Below are 20,106 nucleotides of genomic sequence, written 5' to 3'. Positions count from 1 at the left end.
AAATGGAGGGGAAAGGATGTGTGGAAGAAAGGGAGCATTTCAGTTAACATATATAATGTGGAACGGATGCAGGTGGAGTGCTGTCCAACAGAGAAGACAACTAGCAATACTACAGTACATTGTTATAGTGATGGAAGTGACCACGGGCGTTTTGGGTCAAACGAGGAAATGGGGGTCTAGGAAATACGTTACACATACAATTGCAGATTAACGGTAAACAAACAAATCAATAATAAAAACATATCAATAAATCCATTTGAGCAGACAATTTAAAAAAGGTAAATACATCCACGGGTTTATCAGCAGTAAGCACAGTAGCCCAGGTAACTTTCCATCGGTAGATTAATGAGTAAAGAATTTGTGGTACATATTCACAGTTGAATATTACTCAGCCATAAGATGACAATAAATCCTAACATTTGTAAAAACTCGGAAGGTGAAGGTGGGCACTATACTCATGACATAAGAGGTGGAGAAAGACAAGTGTCAAGTGACATGAGCCACCAGTGGAGATGTAGGAGAAAGAAAAACTGAAGGAGCAAAACATCATCCGATTCACAGAAATGAAAATTGGACTAAGAGATTCCAAAGGGAAGGATCTGTGATGGATAGGAGCGAATGGATGGTGGAAGTAGGGGTAAAGAAAGCGTGCGATATGACTTCCATGTATACTGCAGATGGGCATTGTGGGGATGGTTGAACAAATTACGGAAGACAAGTAGTGATTCTACAGTATCTTACTATGCTCACGGAGTGTGACTGCAAATGAGAATCCTGGAGTTCTTTGTGATGGTCCTGTCTTAGCACACATAATTTTATTCATGTACTTGTAGACTAATGAGATATAATTAAATGAACGAATGCATAAAATAAATGCAGAGTAACAGAGAAAGCAGCAGCCAGTTTAAAGGAGACGTGTGCACACCTATGTTATTACCACAATGATAACAATAGTGAAGATAAGTATCCATCAGCAAATGAAGAGTGGGATATTATTCAGATATATGACTAAAACAAACGCTGCCATTTACAACAACATGGATGGAGATACAGAGGATTATGCTCAGTGAAATAAGCGGTGGAGAGAGAAAATTGGCAAATGATTTCACTCACAAGAAGAGTATAAAAAAAAAGAAATAAAATGAAGAAACCAAAACTGTAGAAGCCACGCTGAAGAGAAGAATGGACTAATGTTTACCAAAGGAAAGAGGCAGGTTGTGTTATAGTGGATTGATAAGAAGGACTGGGGGTTAGAAATGGTGAATTAGAATTAGTGTACATAGTGTTGGGCTGGGGAACGAGGAGGACTGCACGTCACAGAGAAGAATAGTGATTCTACATCATTTTACTGCACTGGATTATAGTGAACGCAATGGGATATCTGGGGATATATTGTTGATGGAAGTTGTAGTAAACAATATTACTCATGTAATTGTGTATTCACGAGAAATAAAAGATAGATACACATAGAACGTATTAAAGATCATAGTTGCAGAAAGATGATAGATGATAGAGATAAATGATGACTATGATAGATGAGAGATAGCAAGAAGGTAGATTGTCAGATGATAGATGATAGATACATAGAGGAAAAGTAAGTAGTATAGATAAGTAGATATAATGAAGTAGCCCAATATAAAAATGGTATGTGCACCCGCTTGTTTATCGCAGCACTATTCACAGTAGCGGGTCCGTCTCCATCAGAAGTTGAATGGATACAGAAGAAGTGGTATATATAAACAATTAATTGCCTTTCACCCATAAGAAGAAAACAAATCCTCCCATTTGTGACAACATAGATGAAAGAACGGGGTTTTATATTCAATGAAATAAGATAGGAGGAAAAGTATCAAACGATATGAACAATCTGTGCAGATAGAGGAGCCGGAAAGAACTGAAGGAGCACAATAGTGGCAGACACACAGAGCCCAAGAATGAACTACCAGTTACCAAAGAAAAAACGACTAGGGTGGACATGGGAGAATGGAGGGACAACACTGGGAAGGGAAAGGATGCATTATAATTAGCACATGTAATGTTTTTGTGGGTGCGTGGTGACAGCTTAACCAAACAGTGAAGACAGGCAATGAATCTAGAGTACACTGCTCTGTTGATGGAAGTGACTGCAGTGGGGCATTGGGAAGAATTTCGAGACAGGTGGAGTCTAGAAAATCTCATGTTATACTTTTACTTATAGATTAATAATAAGTAAATAAAGAATAAACTAATTAAAGAATCCAATAAAACCAATGAACCTTCCCAGCTAATAAAGACATATATATCCCTATGGTAATCAGACTACTATTCAAAGAAACCGAGCTAATTGGACATCAATAGATTAATGGCTATAGAAGATGTGGTACATATACAGAAAGGAACATTACTCAGCCATGAGAAGAAAACAAATCTTAGCATTTGCTACATCATGGATGGCGCTAGAGCATATTATGCTCAGTGAAATAAGTGAGGAAGAGAAGAAATGTATCAAATGATTTAACACATGCGTGGAGACGAAGAGCCAATGTAAAACTGAAGGAGCAAAACATCAGCAGATTCACAAAACACAAGTTTGGAGTAACAGTTACCAAGTGTAAGAGAGTGGCGTTGTTACGTATGAAAGCAAGGAGAAGGTAGGCATAATGATTAGCATTATGAATGTGGATTGGGGGAGATGGAATCTACAGTATCTTACTATGCTCATGAACAGTGACTTCAGGGACGTAACTGATTTGATCTTGGTTATAGTGTGGGTCTTGTAAAATTAATGATTCTCATGTAATTTTAGATTAATTATTAAAGAATTAATAAAGGAATATATGAATAAATATAAAAAAACAAATCTATAAATATATAAACCGAATGCAGCAGCCCATGTTAAAAACGAAAATTGCACCCATATGTTTCTCACTTAAGTATTGACAATAGCCAAGCTAAATGTCCATCAGTATGTGGGACGTAGACTATTATTCAGCCATATGAAGAAAGCAAATATTACCATTTACAAAAACATGGATGGAACTTGTGGGTATTGTTCTCAGTGAAATAAGCCACGAAGAGAAAGTCAAGTGGCAATTGATGTCACTCTACTGTGGAGAGTTAGAAAAAAAGAGAAATAGTGAAGGAACAAGACAGTGGCAGGTTCAATGAACTGAAGAGTGGACTAATGGTTACCAAGGGGAAAATGAAAGAGGGGAATGGCTTGAAAGGGAGGAATGAGAGGTAAAATGGGGCATTACGTGTAGCACACATATGTGGAGAGGGTTTGGGCACGACGAAGGCAGTACAACAGCAAAGAACAGTAGAGCTACTACAGTGCATTAAGGGGCTCGTGGACAGTGACACTCATGCTGTATAACGTGTGGATTTGAAAATGGGGTTTGTCTAATTACCATAATTTCGCTAAGGTAACTGTGTGGTATTGATGTCAAAATCAAAAGAAACAAGCAGTATCTTGGATCGCTTTTCCTTTTCCTCTGAACTTGTCAAGGTGGACAGCGCCCGTCTTACCAAAGTCCAACTCCGTGCAGGGTAGCATGCTCTGAAGTGCGAACCAGCTAATCTGAGCTTACATATCCTGTCTCTATGAAAGAGGCGCACTGTGACATCATGGAATCTCCAGGCAACAAGGCTGTTCCTGCAAACTCCACTAGCACATGTTGGGCAGAGCTCAGCCGTGTGGAGCTGCAACATCTTAGAAACATAACTTGTTCTGGCCTACATATATAAGTAAAATGATGTCACTCATCATTGGAATATAAGAAAAAAGAAAAAGCTGTAGGGGAAAAAGAGCGGTGTCACAGAACCTAAGAATAGATTCACAGTTACCAAAGGGAAGGAGACAGAGAAGGATGGTTGGAAATGGAGGGGAAAGGATGTGTGGAAGAAAGGGAGCATTTCAGTTAACATATATAATGTGGAACGGATGCACGTGGAGTGCTGTCCAACAGAGAAGACAACTAGCAATACTACAGTACATTGTTATGGTGATGGAATTGTCTTCACGGGCGTTTTGGATGAAACGAGGAATGGGGGTCTAGGAAATACATTACACATACAATTGCAGATTAACGGTAAACAAACAAATCAATAATAAAAACATATCAATAAATCCATTGGAGCAGACAAGTTAAAAAAGGCAAATACTTCCACGGGTTTATCAGCAGTAAGCACAGTAGCCCAGGTAACTTTCCATCAGTAGATTAATGAGTAAAGAATTTGTGGTACATATTCATAGTTGAATAATACTCAGCCATAAGATGACAATAAATCCTAACATTTGTAAAAACTCGGAAGGTGAAGGTGGTCACTATACTCATGACATAAGAGGTGGAGAAAGACAAGTGTCAAGTGACTTGAGCCACCTGTGGAGATGTAGGAGAAAGAAAAACTGAAGGAGCAAAACATCATCCGATTCACAGAAATGAAAGTTGGACTAAGAGATTCCAAAGGGAAGGATCTGTGATGGATAGGAGCTAATGGATGGTTGCAGTAGGGGTAAAGAAAGCGTGCTTTATGATTTCCATGAATACTGCAGATGGGCATTGTGGGGATGGCTGTACAAAACACGGAAGACAAGTAGTGATTCTACAGTATCTTACTATGCTCACGGAGTGTGACTGCAAATGAGAATCCTGGAGTTCTTTGTGATGGGAAGGTCCTAGCACACATAATTTTATTCATGTACTTGTAGACTAATGAGATATAATTAAATGAACGAATGCATAAAATAAATGCCGAGTAACAGAGAAAGCAGCAGCCAGTTTAAAGGAGACTCGTGCACACCTATGTTATTTACCACAATGATAACAATAGTGAAGCTAAGTATCCATCAGCAAACGAAGAGTGGGATATTATTCAGATATATGACTAAAACAAACCCTGCCATTTACAACAACATGGATGGAGATACAGAGGATTATGCTCAGTGAAATAAGCGGTGGAGAGAGAAAATTGGCAAATGATTTCACTCACAAGCAGAGTATTAAAAAAAGAAATAAAATGAAGAAACCAAAACTGTAGAAGCCACGCTGAAGAGAAGAATGGACTAACGTTTACCAAAGGAAAGAGACTGGGCCGGTTGTGTTATGGTGGAGGGATAAGAAGGACTGGGGGTTAGAAATGGTGAATTAGAATAAGTGTACATAGTGTTGGGCTGGGGAACGTGGAGGACTTCACGTCACAGAGAAGACTAGTGATTCTACATTATTTTACTGCACTGGATTATAGTGAACGCAATGGGATATCTGGGGATATATTGTTGATGGAAGTTGTAGTAAACAATATTACTCATGTAATTGTGTATTCACGAGAAATAAAAGATAGATACACATAGAATGTATTAAAGATCATAGTTGCAGAAAGATGATAGATGATAGATATAAATGATGACTATGATAGATGAGAGACAGCAAGAAGGTAGATGTCAGATGATAGATGATAGATACATAGAGGAAAAGTAAGTAGTATAGATAAATAGATATAATGCAGTAGCCCAATTTAAAAATGATATGTGCACCCCCTTGTTTATCGCAGCACTATTCACATTAGCGGGTCAGTCTCCATCAGAAGTTGAATGGATACAGAAGAAGTTGTATATATAAACAATTAATTGCCTTTCACCCATAAGACGAAAACAAATCCTCCCATTTGTGACAACATAGATGAAAGAACGGGGTTTTATGTTCAATGAAATGAGATAGGAGGGCAAGTATCAAACGATATGGCCAATCTGTGCAGATAGAGAAGCCGGAAAGAACTGAAGGAGCAAAAGAGGGGCAGACACACAGAGCCCAAGAATGAACTACCAGTTACCAAAGGAAAAACGACTAGGGTGGACATGGGAGAATGGAGGGATAACAGTGGGAAGGGAAAGGATGAATTATAATTAGCACATGTAATGTTTTTGTGGGTGCGTGGTGAGGGCTTAACCAAACAGTGAAGACAGGCAGTGAATCTAGAGTACATTGCTCTGTTGATGGAAGTGACTGCAGTGGGGCATTGGGAAGAATTTCGAGACAGGTTGTGTCTAGGAAATCTCATGTTATACTTTTACTTATAGATTAATAATAAGTAAATAAAGAATAAACTAATTAAAGAATCCAATAAAACCAATGAATCTGCCCAGCTAATAAAGACATATATATCCCTATGATAATCAGACTACTATTCAAAGAAACCGATCTAATTGGAAATCAATAGATTAATGGTTATAGAAGATATGGTACATATACAGAAAGGAACATTACTCAGCCAACAGAAGAAAACAAATCCTAGCATTTGCTACATCATGGATGGCGCTAGAGCATATTATGCTCAGTGAAATAAGTGAGGAAGAGAAGAAATGTATCAAATGATTTCACACATGCGTGGAGACGAAGAGCCAAGGTAAAACTGAAGGAGCAAAACATCAGCAGATTCACAAAACACAAGTTTGGAGTAACAGTTACCAAGGGTAAGAGAGTGGCGTTGTTACATATGAAAGCAAGGAGAAGTTAGGCAAAATGGTTAGCATTATTAATGTGGATTGGGGGAGATGGAATCTACAGTATCTTACTATGTTCATGGACGGTGATTTCAGGGACGTAACTGGGTTGATCTTGGTTATAGTGTGGGTCTTGTAAAATTAATGATTCTCATGTAATTTTAGATTAATTATTAAAGAATTAATAAAGGAATATATGAATAAATATAAAAAAACAAATCTATAAATATATAAACAGAATGCAGCAGCCCATGTTAAAAAGGAAAATTGCACCCATATGTTTCTCACTGAAGTATTGACAATAGCCAAGCTAAATGTCCATCAGTAAATGGGACGTAGAATATTATTCAGCCATATGAAGAAAGCAAATCTTACCATTTACAAAAACATGGATGGAACTTGTGGGTATTGTTCTCCGTGAAATAAGCCACGAAGAGAAAGTCAAGTGGCAATTGATGTCACTCTACTGTGGAGAGTTAGAAAAAAAGAGAAATAGTCAAGGAACAAGACAGTAGCAGGTTCAATGAACTGAAGAGTGGACTAATGGTTACCAAGGGGAAAGTGAAAGAGGGGAATGGCTTGATAGGGAGGAATGAGAGGTAAAATGGGGCATTACGTGTAGCACACATATGTTGGGAGGGTGTGGGCACGAGGAAGGCAGTACAACAGCAAAGAGCAGTAGAGCTACTACAGTGCATTAAGGGGCTCGTGGGCAGTGACACTCATGCTGTATAACGTGTGGATTTGAAAATTGGGTTTGTCTAATTACCATAATTGCGCTAAGGTAACTGTGTGGTATTGATGCCAAAATCAAAAGAAACAAGCAGTATCTTGGATCTCTTTTCCGTTTCCTCTGAACCTGTCAAGGTGGTCAGCGCCCATCTTACCAAAGTCCAACTCCGTGCAGGGTAGCATGCTCTGAAGTGCGAACCAGCTAATCTGAGCTTACATATCCTGTCTCTATGAAAGAGGCGCACTGTGACATCATGGAATCTCCAAGCAACAAGGCTGTTCCTGCAAACTCCACTAGCATATGTTGGGCAGAGCTCAGCCGTGTGGAGCTGCAACATCTTAGAAACATAACTTGTTCTGGCCTACATATATAAGTAAAATGTTGTCACTCATCATTGGAATATAAGAAAAAAGAAAAGGCTGAAGGAGAAAAACAGCGGTGTCACAGAACATAAGAATAGATTCACAGTTACCAAAGGGAAAGAGACAGAGAAGGATGGTTGGAAATGGAGGGGAAAGGATGTGTGGAAGAAAGGGAGCATTTCAGTTAACATATATAATGTGGAACGGATGCAGGTGGAGTGCTGTCCAACAGAGAAGACAACTAGCAATACTACAGTACATTGTTATAGTGATGGAAGTGACCACGGGCGTTTTGGGTCAAACGAGGAAATGGGGGTCTAGGAAATACGTTACACATACAATTGCAGATTAACGGTAAACAAACAAATCAATAATAAAAACATATCAATAAATCCATTTGAGCAGACAATTTAAAAAAGGTAAATACATCCACGGGTTTATCAGCAGTAAGCACAGTAGCCCAGGTAACTTTCCATCGGTAGATTAATGAGTAAAGAATTTGTGGTACATATTCACAGTTGAATATTACTCAGCCATAAGATGACAATAAATCCTAACATTTGTAAAAACTCGGAAGGTGAAGGTGGGCACTATACTCATGACATAAGAGGTGGAGAAAGACAAGTGTCAAGTGACATGAGCCACCAGTGGAGATGTAGGAGAAAGAAAAACTGAAGGAGCAAAACATCATCCGATTCACAGAAATGAAAATTGGACTAAGAGATTCCAAAGGGAAGGATCTGTGATGGATAGGAGCGAATGGATGGTGGAAGTAGGGGTAAAGAAAGCGTGCGATATGACTTCCATGTATACTGCAGATGGGCATTGTGGGGATGGTTGAACAAATTACGGAAGACAAGTAGTGATTCTACAGTATCTTACTATGCTCACGGAGTGTGACTGCAAATGAGAATCCTGGAGTTCTTTGTGATGGTCCTGTCTTAGCACACATAATTTTATTCATGTACTTGTAGACTAATGAGATATAATTAAATGAACGAATGCATAAAATAAATGCAGAGTAACAGAGAAAGCAGCAGCCAGTTTAAAGGAGACGTGTGCACACCTATGTTATTACCACAATGATAACAATAGTGAAGATAAGTATCCATCAGCAAATGAAGAGTGGGATATTATTCAGATATATGACTAAAACAAACGCTGCCATTTACAACAACATGGATGGAGATACAGAGGATTATGCTCAGTGAAATAAGCGGTGGAGAGAGAAAATTGGCAAATGATTTCACTCACAAGAAGAGTATAAAAAAAAAGAAATAAAATGAAGAAACCAAAACTGTAGAAGCCACGCTGAAGAGAAGAATGGACTAATGTTTACCAAAGGAAAGAGGCAGGTTGTGTTATAGTGGATTGATAAGAAGGACTGGGGGTTAGAAATGGTGAATTAGAATTAGTGTACATAGTGTTGGGCTGGGGAACGAGGAGGACTGCACGTCACAGAGAAGAATAGTGATTCTACATCATTTTACTGCACTGGATTATAGTGAACGCAATGGGATATCTGGGGATATATTGTTGATGGAAGTTGTAGTAAACAATATTACTCATGTAATTGTGTATTCACGAGAAATAAAAGATAGATACACATAGAACGTATTAAAGATCATAGTTGCAGAAAGATGATAGATGATAGAGATAAATGATGACTATGATAGATGAGAGATAGCAAGAAGGTAGATTGTCAGATGATAGATGATAGATACATAGAGGAAAAGTAAGTAGTATAGATAAGTAGATATAATGAAGTAGCCCAATATAAAAATGGTATGTGCACCCGCTTGTTTATCGCAGCACTATTCACAGTAGCGGGTCCGTCTCCATCAGAAGTTGAATGGATACAGAAGAAGTGGTATATATAAACAATTAATTGCCTTTCACCCATAAGAAGAAAACAAATCCTCCCATTTGTGACAACATAGATGAAAGAACGGGGTTTTATATTCAATGAAATAAGATAGGAGGAAAAGTATCAAACGATATGAACAATCTGTGCAGATAGAGGAGCCGGAAAGAACTGAAGGAGCACAATAGTGGCAGACACACAGAGCCCAAGAATGAACTACCAGTTACCAAAGAAAAAACGACTAGGGTGGACATGGGAGAATGGAGGGACAACACTGGGAAGGGAAAGGATGCATTATAATTAGCACATGTAATGTTTTTGTGGGTGCGTGGTGACAGCTTAACCAAACAGTGAAGACAGGCAATGAATCTAGAGTACACTGCTCTGTTGATGGAAGTGACTGCAGTGGGGCATTGGGAAGAATTTCGAGACAGGTGGAGTCTAGAAAATCTCATGTTATACTTTTACTTATAGATTAATAATAAGTAAATAAAGAATAAACTAATTAAAGAATCCAATAAAACCAATGAACCTTCCCAGCTAATAAAGACATATATATCCCTATGGTAATCAGACTACTATTCAAAGAAACCGAGCTAATTGGACATCAATAGATTAATGGCTATAGAAGATGTGGTACATATACAGAAAGGAACATTACTCAGCCATGAGAAGAAAACAAATCTTAGCATTTGCTACATCATGGATGGCGCTAGAGCATATTATGCTCAGTGAAATAAGTGAGGAAGAGAAGAAATGTATCAAATGATTTAACACATGCGTGGAGACGAAGAGCCAATGTAAAACTGAAGGAGCAAAACATCAGCAGATTCACAAAACACAAGTTTGGAGTAACAGTTACCAAGTGTAAGAGAGTGGCGTTGTTACGTATGAAAGCAAGGAGAAGGTAGGCATAATGATTAGCATTATGAATGTGGATTGGGGGAGATGGAATCTACAGTATCTTACTATGCTCATGAACAGTGACTTCAGGGACGTAACTGATTTGATCTTGGTTATAGTGTGGGTCTTGTAAAATTAATGATTCTCATGTAATTTTAGATTAATTATTAAAGAATTAATAAAGGAATATATGAATAAATATAAAAAAACAAATCTATAAATATATAAACCGAATGCAGCAGCCCATGTTAAAAACGAAAATTGCACCCATATGTTTCTCACTTAAGTATTGACAATAGCCAAGCTAAATGTCCATCAGTATGTGGGACGTAGACTATTATTCAGCCATATGAAGAAAGCAAATATTACCATTTACAAAAACATGGATGGAACTTGTGGGTATTGTTCTCAGTGAAATAAGCCACGAAGAGAAAGTCAAGTGGCAATTGATGTCACTCTACTGTGGAGAGTTAGAAAAAAAGAGAAATAGTGAAGGAACAAGACAGTGGCAGGTTCAATGAACTGAAGAGTGGACTAATGGTTACCAAGGGGAAAATGAAAGAGGGGAATGGCTTGAAAGGGAGGAATGAGAGGTAAAATTTGGCATTACGTGTAGCACACATATGTGGAGAGGGTTTGGGCACGACGAAGGCAGTACAACAGCAAAGAACAGTAGAGCTACTACAGTGCATTAAGGGGCTCGTGGACAGTGACACTCATGCTGTATAACGTGTGGATTTGAAAATGGGGTTTGTCTAATTACCATAATTTCGCTAAGGTAACTGTGTGGTATTGATGTCAAAATCAAAAGAAACAAGCAGTATCTTGGATCGCTTTTCCTTTTCCTCTGAACTTGTCAAGGTGGACAGCGCCCGTCTTACCAAAGTCCAACTCCGTGCAGGGTAGCATGCTCTGAAGTGCGAACCAGCTAATCTGAGCTTACATATCCTGTCTCTATGAAAGAGGCGCACTGTGACATCATGGAATCTCCAGGCAACAAGGCTGTTCCTGCAAACTCCACTAGCACATGTTGGGCAGAGCTCAGCCGTGTGGAGCTGCAACATCTTAGAAACATAACTTGTTCTGGCCTACATATATAAGTAAAATGATGTCACTCATCATTGGAATATAAGAAAAAAGAAAAAGCTGTAGGGGAAAAAGAGCGGTGTCACAGAACCTAAGAATAGATTCACAGTTACCAAAGGGAAGGAGACAGAGAAGGATGGTTGGAAATGGAGGGGAAAGGATGTGTGGAAGAAAGGGAGCATTTCAGTTAACATATATAATGTGGAACGGATGCACGTGGAGTGCTGTCCAACAGAGAAGACAACTAGCAATACTACAGTACATTGTTATGGTGATGGAATTGTCTTCACGGGCGTTTTGGATGAAACGAGGAATGGGGGTCTAGGAAATACATTACACATACAATTGCAGATTAACGGTAAACAAACAAATCAATAATAAAAACATATCAATAAATCCATTGGAGCAGACAAGTTAAAAAAGGCAAATACTTCCACGGGTTTATCAGCAGTAAGCACAGTAGCCCAGGTAACTTTCCATCAGTAGATTAATGAGTAAAGAATTTGTGGTACATATTCATAGTTGAATAATACTCAGCCATAAGATGACAATAAATCCTAACATTTGTAAAAACTCGGAAGGTGAAGGTGGTCACTATACTCATGACATAAGAGGTGGAGAAAGACAAGTGTCAAGTGACTTGAGCCACCTGTGGAGATGTAGGAGAAAGAAAAACTGAAGGAGCAAAACATCATCCGATTCACAGAAATGAAAGTTGGACTAAGAGATTCCAAAGGGAAGGATCTGTGATGGATAGGAGCTAATGGATGGTTGAAGTAGGGGTAAAGAAAGCGTGCTTTATGATTTCCATGAATACTGCAGATGGGCATTGTGGGGATGGCTGTACAAAACACGGAAGACAAGTAGTGATTCTACAGTATCTTACTATGCTCACGGAGTGTGACTGCAAATGAGAATCCTGGAGTTCTTTGTGATGGGCCGGTCCTAGCACACATAATTTTATTCATGTACTTGTAGACTAATGAGATATAATTAAATGAACGAATGCATAAAATAAATGCCGAGTAACAGAGAAAGCAGCAGCCAGTTTAAAGGAGACTCGTGCACACCTATGTTATTTACCACAATGATAACAATAGTGAAGCTAAGTATCCATCAGCAAACGAAGAGTGGGATATTATTCAGATATATGACTAAAACAAACCCTGCCATTTACAACAACATGGATGGAGATACAGAGGATTATGCTCAGTGAAATAAGCGGTGGAGAGAGAAAATTGGCAAATGATTTCACTCACAAGCAGAGTATTAAAAAAAGAAATAAAATGAAGAAACCAAAACTGTAGAAGCCACGCTGAAGAGAAGAATGGACTAACGTTTACCAAAGGAAAGAGACTGGGCCGGTTGTGTTATGGTGGAGGGATAAGAAGGACTGGGGGTTAGAAATGGTGAATTAGAATAAGTGTACATAGTGTTGGGCTGGGGAACGTGGAGGACTTCACGTCACAGAGAAGACTAGTGATTCTACATTATTTTACTGCACTGGATTATAGTGAACGCAATGGGATATCTGGGGATATATTGTTGATGGAAGTTGTAGTAAACAATATTACTCATGTAATTGTGTATTCACGAGAAATAAAAGATAGATACACATAGAATGTATTAAAGATCATAGTTGCAGAAAGATGATAGATGATAGATATAAATGATGACTATGATAGATGAGAGACAGCAAGAAGGTAGATGTCAGATGATAGATGATAGATACATAGAGGAAAAGTAAGTAGTATAGATAAATAGATATAATGCAGTAGCCCAATTTAAAAATGATATGTGCACCCCCTTGTTTATCGCAGCACTATTCACATTAGCGGGTCAGTCTCCATCAGAAGTTGAATGGATACAGAAGAAGTTGTATATATAAACAATTAATTGCCTTTCACCCATAAGACGAAAACAAATCCTCCCATTTGTGACAACATAGATGAAAGAACGGGGTTTTATGTTCAATGAAATGAGATAGGAGGGCAAGTATCAAACGATATGGCCAATCTGTGCAGATAGAGAAGCCGGAAAGAACTGAAGGAGCAAAAGAGGGGCAGACACACAGAGCCCAAGAATGAACTACCAGTTACCAAAGGAAAAACGACTAGGGTGGACATGGGAGAATGGAGGGATAACAGTGGGAAGGGAAAGGATGAATTATAATTAGCACATGTAATGTTTTTGTGGGTGCGTGGTGAGGGCTTAACCAAACAGTGAAGACAGGCAGTGAATCTAGAGTACATTGCTCTGTTGATGGAAGTGACTGCAGTGGGGCATTGGGAAGAATTTCGAGACAGGTTGTGTCTAGGAAATCTCATGTTATACTTTTACTTATAGATTAATAATAAGTAAATAAAGAATAAACTAATTAAAGAATCCAATAAAACCAATGAATCTGCCCAGCTAATAAAGACATATATATCCCTATGATAATCAGACTACTATTCAAAGAAACCGATCTAATTGGAAATCAATAGATTAATGGTTATAGAAGATATGGTACATATACAGAAAGGAACATTACTCAGCCAACAGAAGAAAACAAATCCTAGCATTTGCTACATCATGGATGGCGCTAGAGCATATTATGCTCAGTGAAATAAGTGAGGAAGAGAAGAAATGTATCAAATGATTTCACACATGCGTGGAGACGAAGAGCCAAGGTAAAACTGAAGGAGCAAAACATCAGCAGATTCACAAAACACAAGTTTGGAGTAACAGTTACCAAGGGTAAGAGAGTGGCGTTGTTACATATGAAAGCAAGGAGAAGTTAGGCAAAATGGTTAGCATTATTAATGTGGATTGGGGGAGATGGAATCTACAGTATCTTACTATGTTCATGGACGGTGATTTCAGGGACGTAACTGGGTTGATCTTGGTTATAGTGTGGGTCTTGTAAAATTAATGATTCTCATGTAATTTTAGATTAATTATTAAAGAATTAATAAAGGAATATATGAATAAATATAAAAAAACAAATCTATAAATATATAAACAGAATGCAGCAGCCCATGTTAAAAAGGAAAATTGCACCCATATGTTTCTCACTGAAGTATTGACAATAGCCAAGCTAAATGTCCATCAGTAAATGGGACGTAGAATATTATTCAGCCATATGAAGAAAGCAAATCTTACCATTTACAAAAACATGGATGGAACTTGTGGGTATTGTTCTCCGTGAAATAAGCCACGAAGAGAAAGTCAAGTGGCAATTGATGTCACTCTACTGTGGAGAGTTAGAAAAAAAGAGAAATAGTCAAGGAACAAGACAGTAGCAGGTTCAATGAACTGAAGAGTGGACTAATGGTTACCAAGGGGAAAGTGAAAGAGGGGAATGGCTTGATAGGGAGGAATGAGAGGTAAAATGGGGCATTACGTGTAGCACACATATGTTGGGAGGGTGTGGGCACGAGGAAGGCAGTACAACAGCAAAGAGCAGTAGAGCTACTACAGTGCATTAAGGGGCTCGTGGGCAGTGACACTCATGCTGTATAACGTGTGGATTTGAAAATTGGGTTTGTCTAATTACCATAATTGCGCTAAGGTAACTGTGTGGTATTGATGCCAAAATCAAAAGAAACAAGCAGTATCTTGGATCTCTTTTCCGTTTCCTCTGAACCTGTCAAGGTGGTCAGCGCCCATCTTACCAAAGTCCAACTCCGTGCAGGGTAGCATGCTCTGAAGTGCGAACCAGCTAATCTGAGCTTACATATCCTGTCTCTATGAAAGAGGCGCACTGTGACATCATGGAATCTCCAAGCAACAAGGCTGTTCCTGCAAACTCCACTAGCATATGTTGGGCAGAGCTCAGCCGTGTGGAGCTGCAACATCTTAGAAACATAACTTGTTCTGGCCTACATATATAAGTAAAATGTTGTCACTCATCATTGGAATATAAGAAAAAAGAAAAGGCTGAAGGAGAAAAACAGCGGTGTCACAGAACATAAGAATAGATTCACAGTTACCAAAGGGAAAGAGACAGAGAAGGATGGTTGGAAATGGAGGGGAAAGGATGTGTGGAAGAAAGGGAGCATTTCAGTTAACATATATAATGTGGAACGGATGCAGGTGGAGTGCTGTCCAACAGAGAAGACAACTAGCAATACTACAGTACATTGTTATAGTGATGGAAGTGACCACGGGCGTTTTGGGTCAAACGAGGAAATGGGGGTCTAGGAAATACGTTACACATACAATTGCAGATTAACGGTAAACAAACAAATCAATAATAAAAACATATCAATAAATCCATTTGAGCAGACAATTTAAAAAAGGTAAATACATCCACGGGTTTATCAGCAGTAAGCACAGTAGCCCAGGTAACTTTCCATCGGTAGATTAATGAGTAAAGAATTTGTGGTACATATTCACAGTTGAATATTACTCAGCCATAAGATGACAATAAATCCTAACATTTGTAAAAACTCGGAAGGTGAAGGTGGGCACTATACTCATGACATAAGAGGTGGAGAAAGACAAGTGTCAAGTGACATGAGCCACCAGTGGAGATGTAGGAGAAAGAAAAACTGAAGGAGCAAAACATCATCCGATTCACAGAAATGAAAATTGGACTAAGAGATTCCAAAGGGAAGGATCTGTGATGGATAGGAGCGAATGGATGGTGGAAGTAGGGGTAAAGAAAGCGTGCGATATGACTTCCATGTATACTGCAGATGGGCATTGTGGGGATGGTTGAACAAATTACGGAAGACAAGTAGTGATTCTACAGTATCTTACTATGCTCACGGAGTGTGACTGCAAATGAGAATCCTGGAGTTCTTTGTGATGGTCCTGTCTTAGCACACATAATTTTATTCATGTACTTGTAGACTAATGAGATATAATTAAATGAACGAATGCATAAAATAAATGCAGAGTAACAGAGAAAGCAGCAGCCAGTTTAAAGGAGACGTGTGCACACCTATGTTATTACCACAATGATAACAATAGTGAAGATAAGTATCCATCAGCAAATGAAGAGTGGGATATTATTCAGATATATGACTAAAACAAACGCTGCCATTTACAACAACATGGATGGAGATACAGAGGATTATGCTCAGTGAAATAAGCGGTGGAGAGAGAAAATTGGCAAATGATTTCACTCACAAGAAGAGTATTAAAAAAAGAAATAAAATGAAGAAACCAAAACTGTAGAAGCCACGCTGAAGAGAAGAATGGACTAATGTTTACCAAAGGAAAGAGGCAGGTTGTGTTATAGTGGATTGATAAGAAGGACTGGGGGTTAGATATGGTGAATTAGAATTAGTGTACATAGTGTTGGGCTGGGGAACGAGGAGGACTGCACGTCACAGAGAAGAATAGTGATTCTACATCATTTTACTGCACTGGATTATAGTGAACGCAATGGGATATCTGGGGATATATTGTTGATGGACGTTGTAGTAAACAATATTACTCATGTAATTGTGTATTCACGAGAAATAAAAGATAGATACACATAGAACGTATTAAAGATCATAGTTGCAGAAAGATGATAGATGATAGAGATAAATGATGACTATGATAGATGAGAGATAGCAAGAAGGTAGATTGTCAGATGATAGATGATAGATACATAGAGGAAAAGTAAGTAGTATAGATAAGTAGATATAATGCAGTAGCCCAATATAAAAATGGTATGTGCACCCCCTTGTTTATCGCAGCACTATTCACAGTAGCGGGTCCGTCTCCATCAGAAGTTGAATGGATACAGAAGAAGTGGTATATATAAACAATTAATTGCCTTTCACCCATAAGAAGAAAACAAATCCTCCCATTTGTGACAACATAGATGAAAGAACGGGGTTTTATATTCAATGAAATAAGATAGGAGGAAAAGTATCAAACGATATGAACAATCTGTGCAGATAGAGGAGCCGGAAAGAACTGAAGGAGCACAATAGTGGCAGACACACAGAGCCCAAGAATGAACTACCAGTTACCAAAGAAAAAACGACTAGGGTGGACATGGGAGAATGGAGGGACAACACTGGGAAGGGAAAGGATGCATTATAATTAGCACATGTAATGTTTTTGTGGGTGCGTGGTGACAGCTTAACCAAACAGTGAAGACAGGCAATGAATCTAGAGTACACTGCTCTGTTGATGGAAGTGACTGCAGTGGGGCATTGGGAAGAATTTCGAGACAGGTGGAGTCTAGAAAATCTCATGTTATACTTTTACTTATAGATTAATAATAAGTAAATAAAGAATAAACTAATTAAAGAATCCAATAAAACCAATGAACCTTCCCAGCTAATAAAGACATATATATCCCTATGGTAATCAGACTACTATTCAAAGAAACCGAGATAATTGGACATCAATAGATTAATGGCTATAGAAGATGTGGTACATATACAGAAAGGAACATTACTCAGCCATGAGAAGAAAACAAATCTTAGCATTTGCTACATCATGGATGGCGCTAGAGCATATTATGCTCATTGAAATAAGTGAGGAAGAGAAGAAATGTATCAAATGATTTAACACATGCGTGGAGACGAAGAGCCAATGTAAAACTGAAGGAGCAAAACATCAGCAGATTCACAAAACACAAGTTTGGAGTAACAGTTACCAAGTGTAAGAGAGTGGCGTTGTTACGTATGAAAGCAAGGAGAAGGTAGGCATAATGATTAGCATTATGAATGTGGATTGGGGGAGATGGAATCTACAGTATCTTACTATGCTCATGAACAGTGACTTCAGGGACGTAACTGATTTGATCTTGGTTATAGTGTGGGTCTTGTAAAATTAATGATTCTCATGTAATTTTAGATTAATTATTAAAGAATTAATAAAGGAATATATGAATAAATATAAAAAAACAAATCTATAAATATATAAACCGAATGCAGCAGCCCATGTTAAAAACGAAAATTGCACCCATATGTTTCTCACTTAAGTATTGACAATAGCCAAGCTAAATGTCCATCAGTAAATGGGACGTAGACTATTATTCAGCCATATGAAGAAAGAAAATATTACCATTTACAAAAACATGGATGGAACTTGTGGGTATTGTTCTCAGTGAAATAAGCCACGAAGAGAAAGTCAAGTGGCAATTGATGTCACTCTACTGTGGAGAGTTAGAAAAAAAGAGAAATAGTGAAGGAACAAGACAGTGGCAGGTTCAATGAACTGAAGAGTGGACTAATGGTTACCAAGGGGAAAATGAAAGAGGGTAATGGCTTGAAAGGGAGGAATGAGAGGTAAAATGGGGCATTACGTGTAGCACACATATGTGGAGAGGGTGTGGGCACGACGAAGGCAGTACAACACCAAAGAACAGTAGAGCTACTACAGTGCATTAAGGGGCTCGTGGACAGTGACACTCATGCTGTATAACGTGTGGATTTGAAAATGGGGTTTGTCTAATTACCATAATTTCGCTAAGGTAACTGTGTGGTATTGATGCCAAAATCAAAAGAAACAAGCAGTATCTTGGATCTCTTTTCTTTTCCTATGAACCTGTCAAGGTGGACAACGCCCATCTTACCAAAGTCCAAATCCGTGCAGGGTAGCATGCTCTGAAGTGAGAACCAGCTAATCTGAGCTTACATATCCTGTATCTATGAATGAGGCGCACTGTGACATCATGGAATCTCCAGGCAACAAGGCTGTTCCTGCAAACTACTCTAGCACATGTTGGGCAGAGCTCAGCCGTGTGGAGCTGCAACATCTTAGAAACATAACTTGTTCTGGCCTACATATATAAGTAAAATGATGTCACTCATCATTGGAATATAAGAAAAAAGAAAAGGCTGAAGGAGAAAAACAGCGGTGTCACAGAACATAAGAATAGATTCACAGTTACCAAAGGGAAAGAGACAGAGAAGGATGGTTGGAAATGGAGGGGAAAGGATGTGTGGAAGAAAGGGAGCATTTCAGTTAACATATATAATGTGGAACGGATGCAGGTGGAGTGCTGTCCAACAGAGAAGACAACTAGCAATACTACAGTACATTGTTATAGTGATGGAAGTGACCACGGGCGTTTTGAGTCAAACGAGGAAATGGGGGTCTAGGAAATACGTTACACATACAATTGCAGATTAACGGTAAACAAACAAATCAATAATAAAAACATATCAATAAATCCATTTGAGCAGACAATTTAAAAAAGGTAAATACATCCACGGGTTTATCAGCAGTAAGCACAGTAGCCCAGGTAACTTTCCATCGGTAGATTAATGAGTAAAGAATTTGTGGTACATATTCACAGTTGAATATTACTCAGCCATAAGATGACAATAAATCCTAACATTTGTAAAAACTCGGAAGGTGAAGGTGGGCACTATACTCATGACATAAGAGGTGGAGAAAGACAAGTGTCAAGTGACATGAGCCACCAGTGGAGATGTAGGAGAAAGAAAAACTGAAGGAGCAAAACATCATCCGATTCACAGAAATGAAAATTGGACTAAGAGATTCCAAAGGGAAGGATCTGTGATGGATAGGAGCGAATGGATGGTGGAAGTAGGGGTAAAGAAAGCGTGCGATATGACTTCCATGTATACTGCAGATGGGCATTGTGGGGATGGTTGAACAAATTACGGAAGACAAGTAGTGATTCTACAGTATCTTACTATGCTCACGGAGTGTGACTGCAAATGAGAATCCTGGAGTTCTTTGTGATGGTCCTGTCTTAGCACACATAATTTTA

The sequence above is a fragment of the Manis pentadactyla genome, chromosome Y (genome assembly GCF_030020395.1).
Source record: "Manis pentadactyla isolate mManPen7 chromosome Y, mManPen7.hap1, whole genome shotgun sequence".
Taxonomy (NCBI): domain Eukaryota; kingdom Metazoa; phylum Chordata; class Mammalia; order Pholidota; family Manidae; genus Manis; species Manis pentadactyla.
The sequence above is the reverse complement of the archived record's forward strand: the minus strand, read 5'-3'. Positions refer to the sequence as shown.